The sequence below is a fragment of the Mus pahari genome, chromosome 2, assembly GCF_900095145.1.
Source record: "Mus pahari chromosome 2, PAHARI_EIJ_v1.1, whole genome shotgun sequence".
Lineage (NCBI taxonomy): Eukaryota > Metazoa > Chordata > Mammalia > Rodentia > Muridae > Mus > Mus pahari.
The window spans coordinates 22,583,570-22,592,329 of record NC_034591.1 but is presented as its reverse complement, the minus strand read 5'-3'; positions in this window follow the sequence as shown (position 1 = coordinate 22,592,329).

The window sequence follows — 8,760 nt, the reverse complement described above, 5'->3', positions numbered from 1 at the left end:
TGGCTTATGGTCACAAGCTGCCTTTAGAAGTCAAGCCCACATATCTTACTTTAGCTGAGATGGGTCCTGCATCCAGCTCTGTTGTCTGTGCCCTTGTTTCTCCGTGTATCTAGCTTGGTCTAGTTTTAGGCTGGTAGTGCCACCACAGAATGGGTATTAGTATCCTCACTGATCACCACTGGGGTGGGCACCATAGGGATGGAAGCTTGGATCCCATGGTGACATCAACCCAGTTAGAAGTTCTCACTCCCTGAGTAACATGTGTCCCGTGGATCTCTGAGGATCACTGGGGATTCTGTGGATCACGTGGTCACTGAGACCATGTGAATGTCCTGCTTCTGACAGAGTGACTTGAAGGAGGTTCCTTATCCTGAGAGATTCCTGGCTGAATGGGTGGTTTTTATAACAAGCATCGAACAGTGTTGCCCGAAGCTGTGATCCTGTTCACAGCTTGTGACGTTACTGTGAGGGGTTCTCTCGTGTCCATTAATCCCTGTCTCCAGATATCACATTTTGTCAACATGGAGCTATGGTTTCTTTTTTCAATTCTGTGGGTTATACATTTTTATCTCCTCAGGGTTTAAGTTCAAAGTGTCATAGATCTGGCTGTGAAAATCCCTGCCAGCCGATCCAGCATCCTTTATGCTTGGTGTCATTTAGTCACAGCACTGTGTCCACAGTCACTTGGGCCAGTGTCTTGATGCAACATCACAACTATTCCAGGTGCCTCATTTTACAACGACAGCAGAGACAGCAATAGATGAGTCAGGCTGGGGGCATGAGGCAGGGCCTCCCTCGGGCCTTCTGATGATTGACAAGAAGTGAGTCAGGCTGGGAGGGGGGACACATGGAGTGTCAGACAAACCGGCTTTGCCAGCATCTGTGCCACACATAGCAGCAGTTAAGGATTAGTGCCTTGGAGGGGAGACAGCATAAAATGCCTCATTTGGCCAGTTCTAATGGGACAGCTCAGTAGCATCCAGAACAATTGTCCACACCCCAACTCCATAATACTTTCATCTTTACAATGACCATGAAAACTCAGATTAAAGAGGGATCCAGCCTCATTTAAATTTGGCTCCAAGTCCTGTTAAAAGCATAGAGGGACACAGCCCCACCTCAGCCGGCGTGGGACAGTTTATACCTTGCTTTTCCCCAGCGATCATGCCTTCTGATCCTCTTTGTCTTTCTGTTGCCGTTTCTAGAACGTCCTACAAATGGAATCCTACCCGATGTGGTCTTCCTCAGCCCAGTGCAGCTGGGACTTCTCCGCTGTGGTTTGTATCTGCATCCTGCCTTTCTTGATACCATGCAGTACCACATGCTGCAATGAAGCCTGCTCACCCTTATCTACTCGCCCAGTGGCTGGGGCTGTTTCCAGCTTTGCAAGTAAGAAAATGTTATACAAAAGGCACAGAATCACATGCCTGCCACCTCAGCGCTCAGAAGGCAAAAACAGGATTGGCTTGAGTTTGAGGCCAGCCTGAGTTACAGACAAAGTGAAATCCAGGCCAGTGTGGAATACACTAAGAGACCCTGTCTTTTAAAAAGAGGAAGCAAAGGGGGAGGGGAAGAAGGGGAAGGAAGAAAGAAGGAAGGAAGGAGGGAAGGAAGGAAGGAAGGAAGGAGGAAGGAAGGAAGGAAGGAAGGAAGGAAGGAAGGAAGGAAGGAAGGAAGGAAGGAAAAAGCGCTGTAAACATTCTCAGACATAGCTATGCTTTTGTTTCTCTTCAGCAGACCAGCAGACCAGCAGACAGCAGACACCTGGAAGTGACATTTCTGGGTAACATGAGAAATTGGGTTCACCCACAAGGAATTGCTTGCTGGTCTTCATAATGAAGCCACACCCCCATGGGCACCATAGCTCATGAGAAATACCATTGTCCTCATCCCCATCAGCAAGGAAGAAAAGGGGTTTTTGGTTCACAACTCTCAGGTTATGTTTACTCTGTCACCGAGGGAACTAGGAACTGGAGGCAGGAACTAAAACAAATGCCATAGACAAATGCTGCTTACAGGACTGCTCCCACAGCTTGCTCAGACTACTTGCTTATACCACCAGGGACCATCTGCCAGGAATGGCACCACCTCCATTGAGCTGGGCCCTCCCACATAAATCATCATTGAGGAAAATGCCCTAGATAGTTGCCTACAGTCCAGTCTAATGGAGACATTTTCTCAGTTAAGATTTCCTATTCCCAGATATGTCTAAATTTGTGTTGAGTTGGCCAAAGTCAACAAGCACATAGGCCAAATATTCAGTAACATTTTAATTAATGCTTTACCTTAAGTGTATGAGTGTTTTACCTGCATATATACACATACACACATGTATGTGTGTATATATATATATCACACGAGTATCCGGTGCCTCTGTAGGATAGGGAGGGTGTCAGAATCCCCTGGAACTGGAGAGGTAGAAGGTTGTAAACTGCCAAGTGGGTGCTAGAAATAGAAGCCAGGTCCTCTGAGAACAGATCAGTGCTCTTAAACTGAGTCATCACTCTAGCGCCACCCCACCACCCCAGGCCAGGTTTCATATTATAATTCAGACTGACCTAGAACTTACTCTGTAGCCCAGGTTGGCCAAACTACAGGTCTTCCTTCATCTGCCTCTTGTGTTCTGGGATTATAGGTGTGATCCACCAAGCCTAGCTGTATTATTATTTTTTTCTTTTAAGACAGGGTCTCAGTATGTAGTTCTGTAGACTGACTGTGTAAACCAGGCTTAAACAAAGTTTCCTGATGGTTTTTCCTATTACTGAAACAAACATATGCAAACATATGCATTGTCTAGAACTAACTAACCTAGATTAGTAAGAGAAGAGCATGGAGGCCTTCTGAGCCCACATCTGGAGACAGCCTGCCTGTTCCAGATGCTCTCCTCTAGAGCCCACATCTGGAGACAGCCTGCCTGCCTGTTCCAGATGCTCTCCTTTAGAGCCCACATCTGGAGACAGCCTGCCTGCCTGTTCCAGATGCTCTCCTCTAGAGCCCACATCTGGAGACAGCCTGCCTCCAAGGAGACACAGAGGCTTCATCCCACTCACCAAGTTTATAATCCTGGATATCTTAGTGATTCCACTGCTGTATTTAGGAGACATTCTCAGGTGTATATGTCTGTGTGTGAGTGTGTGTGCGTGCGTGTGTGTGTGTGAGTATGTGTGTGTGTGTGTGTGTGTGTGTGTGTGAGAGAGAGAGAGAGAGAGAGAGAGAGAGAGAGAGAGAGAGAGAGAGAGACCCTGTCTTAGAAGACATATTTCACAGCTAGGCTAGCTGAGCTGACGGGGCTTGCTGGCTCACACATGTAATCCCAGCACTTAGGAGGCAGAGAAAGGGAGTTTGGCCAACCTGGGCTACATACTGCTGCCAAGGTGAACAACTGCCCCTATGTCTCTGGACTTCGGACTTGTTCCTACGTGGAGTCTAAGAAGGTGTATTGAGCCCAGTGCTATGGACAGCAATGCTCTAGGACCCTGCCTCGTTCTCCTCTAGAGAGGGTGACCCATTGGTCTTCTCTCACATGGGTCTTTGTGCAAACTGTGGATGATTATTCCAGTGTGATGTGTTTGTTGTCTTGGGATTGGCGCTTACCAAGTGCTCTCCTCTGTGCTGACTCTCTCATGGTTTCTCCAGTCAGCCCTTTTCTTTATAAGTTAGCATCTCAATTAATAGGCATGCTAAGGCATGTTCTTCTTCAGACAGAAGACATAACTGAATCCTGTCAGCTTGACATCTCTACTGCATAATACAACATGCGGAAGAGACGAGGAAATGTATTCCTATCAATCTTTGTGTTGTTGGGTTTCTGTTTTCTGAAAAGTAAGAAAGACAAAGTAGTTTTTTTTTGACCTTTGAATCCTTCAATTACTCTGCCAAGTTTTCAAGACAATTAAGACATATATGTTTTTATGGGGTCTGTGATTGATACCCTGTGCTGAGGCAGTGTGGCGGTGTACAGAGGATTGTCTCAGATATGAACATGTTAATAAAAGATGGAATGTCAAGTATGTTTAAACAGAAAGAAATCAGGAGAACGCAGTTTGCCTTTCGCAGGTATCTGTGCTGTAAATACGGAGGTAGGAGCTGACCACCTTACGTGACTTTTGCTTCTAGTTGCCGGCCTGCTTGAGCCCTCATGGCGCCACCTGCTGGCCATAGTTGGCACTGCATGCAAAACGCTCTGGAGCAGGAACCAGTTTTGGAATACGGGTGGAAAAGAAGTTGTGTTTGGATATGAGCCTGTTTCACTATGAATACCTTGTTTCTGACAAGACTTTTTTTGTGGCTTGAGTAGTCCTTCAGTTTATGATCCTCTTGCCTCAGCCCGCCAAGTACTGTGATTATAGATGTGCCACCATACTCCACCTGTTCTATATTTTTAAAACATAAATTATACCTGCTTTTTTGGATTCACCATTTAATAAATTCTCCTAAGGACAACTTTCAGAAGTCAAACTCAAGTTGCCAGATTTGGGTGGCCAGAGCTTTTACTAGTGGAACTTTCTCATCAGCCTCCCAATATGAGATTTTCAAAACCCAATCTTATCAGGTGACTAATTTAAAATGAAAGCTTGACAGAGGAGCCTAAAAGGTGACTCATCAGGTTAAGATACTTGTGGTCTGCCAAGCCCTAGCACTCATATAGTTGAGGCAGAGAACCAAGTCCCATAAGAGGTCTGACCTCCAAATGCTTACAGTGGTGGGCATGTGCCTCAACCCCACAGTAAATAAAAAAATAAATGTGGTTTTAAGAACAACAACAACCTTGATGGTCTTAAGCAAAGGTTTTTTGTTTTTTTTTTTTTAGAGTGTTTTGTATTTCTTGTTTAAATCCTCAGCTTTTTCTTTGTTTAAGAGAGCCCAGCTGACAGGATTTTCCTAACTTGAATTTTTCAAGTGCACGCCCTGTTTAAAACTACTTTGAAATGCAAAACCTTACCCATCCTGTGTTTCCTCTTTGATTTGTGCAGGGAGCTTTTGCTTGGATTGAACAAAGTGGAAAACAAGCTAGAGGAGGCTTGTTAGCTTCTGCCGGAGACCAGCTCTAAGCCCCTTTTCTGTTCTGGTAAAAGGTGCGTATTTTTTTCTCTCTCTGCGTGAGAATAGTATTTTCCAATAATTTTATACAGGAAGGGCCCAAGGGCTGACTTGTCAGAGCAGGGGAAATCCACCCAATCAGTCCATGACTTGCAGTGGGGAAAGAACACCTGTCTGCATCTGCTTTCCCGATCGGATGGTGAATCTCAGACTACTGCTCCCAGTAGACGTTCTCAGTCCATCAAATGCATGTACCAAGGGTAGTGTTAATGCAAAAACAGCACCTCACCTCAAACACAAAGAGGGAGTTTATTCTGGAGCAAACTGTAAGTGACCATGGCCTGGGAACAGATTCAGGTTACCTCAAATCCCATGTTCCAGCATGGTAACTGCTTCGTGAAGTTCTTATAGGGACAGAATGGCATGCCCCAGGTGGGCAGACTAAAGCAAGCAGAGAAGGTCCCACTGCAGCCTCATACACTACTAGATGCTTGCTTGGCCTTTGGTTTATGGAAGCCAGTGGTCTCCCGAAAGCTCCCACTTTCATCCCAAAGGTGTCAGGTCAGACACATGGGGGTAAGGATAGCCCAGGATAAACTGTAATCAAGCTCTCAACCTGCAACATCTCAGCTTCTCCACAGCATTGGAGTTTGAATCAGTTAGTTTTGTAGAGAAGGTTCAGTGTGAGGTGCAGTTCTTTCCAGAAACTTTCATTCACAGAAAACAGCTCAGGACAAGACGTGCTCTGACCCTAACAGCCATCGTTGTCAGCAGGACAGCTTAATGACTTGTGCCAGACCCTCCAGATTGGGCTTATTTACTGCTGACAGTCTCTCACAGGAGGTGGGGAAAGACCCCTGGACCCTTGACTGAGATTGCAGCTGTGCCTCTCTGCCGTTTACATACAATTCTGCCCTAATTGCGTGTGGCTTTTTTGTCCCAGGAGCTGCCAGACTACACAGAGGCTGGAAAGTCGACTGAAGCGGAGTGAGTGCTTTCTATGTAGCTATGGGGACGTTGTCTTAAATGCTGGTGAGACTTCCTGGTGGCACAGCTTCTACGAGTTATCTGTGCTCCTGTATGTAACCCCTTACCCATGTTTTGTAAGCTAGCCCAGTGAAGAAATTGGCCTCAAGTTGTGCTTCAGTGAATCATACTTTGGTTTATTTGAACTCTTATGCAGGGCAGGGAATGGATGGCAAGAGTTTCTGCAATTCCATTACAAGCATACATATATACATACATACATATATACATACATACATATATACACACATACATATATACATACACATATACATACATATATACATACATTCATATATACATACATATATACATATACATACATACACATACATATATATACGTATATACAAGCACATATACATACATATATACATACAGATACAGATATACATACATACACAAATACATATGTACATACATATACATACGTATACATATTGCAGTGAGCTTCAGAACTATGGACTAAGCAGAAGATTGGCACTCATTGTTGACCTTGCTGTGTTTTTGATTCTTTAGGATAGAAGGAGCTATTCTCACCTGGTGCTGGTCCCTCCACTCGCCTCCCCCCTCCCAGCTAACCTGAGCAGGGCACTGAGGCCCAGCAAAGACCCTCTACCCAAAGCCTCTGCCTCCGCTCTAAGCCCTGCTTGATTCTACACCGACCTTAATCCTACAGCTGCTTGTGGTACTTACTGCTCATGTGGGGTGGAGAATGAAACTGAAGGGACACAGTGGCCTGGACAAGACGGGTTGGCAGTCAAGGACAAATGTGTTGTCATCTGCTTTGTTCAGCACAAAGAATGTGCCCCACCTCCTGGAGAAGGGGAGTGTTGTGAGGAAACAAAGCATTACTTCATCTCAGGAATCTGAGCTACCCTGGTCGGTCATATGACAAAAGTCAGAGCCATCTGAGAAGAGGGGACATCAAATGAGAGAAAGGTCTCCAGTTTTCTTGATCAGTGATTAATGCAAAGGGGGGAAGTTTACGTGGGTGACGCTACCCTTGGTCTAGTGGTCCTGAGTTCTCTAAGACGCAGGCTGAGTAAGTCATGGGGACACACCAGTGAGCAGCAGTCCTCCAAGGTTTCAGCTTCTTCTGCCTCCTTCCCCAACGTCCCTCAGTAATGTCCTGTGACTGGGACCTGTATGCCAAGTAACCCTTTCCTCCCTAGGCTGTTCTTAGTCCGTGCTTTATCACAGCAATCAGAAACAACCTAGGACATGAAGTAAATGAATACGTACTTGTGTTTGGATGCGAAAGGGTGTGTAGAAAGAACAGCTTTGCTTTTCCACTGCTTCCTGAAGCCCCCTCTGATATGATGAGCAGGGGTTGTTTCCCTAAACACCCCTTAGCTTATTGATCTTCTTGAAGCAAAGAGCAGATCTGTGAAACAATACTGCAAAAGAATCCCTTTTCTCTGCAGGCAAAAGGCTATCTTTAAAGTCTAATAAAGTGCTGTAGAGCACAGAAAAGAGCTGTGGGTTCGGTGGTAGTACAGGGCATGGGAACCCCAGGAGATCCCAGGCCAAGGCTTTCTTTATGGCCTCAGTGTGCAACCACAGAGGTCTCAGAGGAAGAAAACTCTCTCTTGCAAATCTTAAGCCTGAGGTTTTGACTGCATTTTCTTTCCTTGTCTTTTAATGACCATGACTTTTGTTTTGTTTTGTTTTGTTTTGGGACACAGTCTCAGTACCTTTTGAACTTGAACTTGTTGTCCTCCATCCTCAGCCACCCAAGGGGCCAGGATTTCAGCATGTTAGCAACCACTGTCTGCGAGTGTCCCTACTCCTAGGACCCGAGTACAGGTGGCTCCAGGGCCCCCCAGACTCCTAACCATCTGGAGCATCATTCAGATTGTGACTAGCCAGGGAACAGTCAGCAGTGAGGGGACACAGGAACAGCTCCACGCCATCACCCTCGTCACCATTAGCAGCCCTGGTAGTAATCTTTTAGGAACTGTGACTGAGTCCAACTCAGGATTCTTGGATTTGACACAGGAAGAATTTTAAGACTAGCAAGTGTGGAGCAGATGTGGGGGTTTTTATTAAAAGCAAAAAAGTGCTGAAGGGGAACATGGGTGAAGGACACAGCACCTGACTGGTGGTCTAACAACAGGCATCTCACTACCCGACATTCCGGAGGCTGGAAGCCCGAGATCAGCAAGATGAGCAAGATTAGCACGCTGGCATCTGGCAAGGGATACCGCCTGCTGCATAGACACTGCTTCTAGCTGTGTCCTCACATGGCAACTGGGGAAAGGCACCTCTCTGGAGTCCTTTTCATTGTGACTGAACAACTCGGCTCCTTGTAGCAGTTCTTGAAGAGAAAGCCATCATGTGTGAGCTCTGGGGAAGCTGTAACCAGATGTAACCAGCAGCAACCAGAGAACAGGCAGCAGTGGTACACGCCTTTAATCCCAGGCAAACCCCAGGCTGGCATAGCTCTGTGACTTTGAGGCCAGCCTGGTTCTACAGAGCGAATTCTATGACAGCAGAGGTTGCAAATATAGAAATCCTGTCTCAAAATACCCTCCCCCCACCAAAAAACTGGTTTTCTCTTCCATGTAGGTTCTAGGGATTTAACTCAGATAGTCAGGTTTGGAGGCCCCTGCTGGCTTAGTCATCTGGCTGGACCATCACCTGTTTGTTATCTTTGGTTCCCTTGTTCAGCTGAGCAGGAGTGGGTTAATT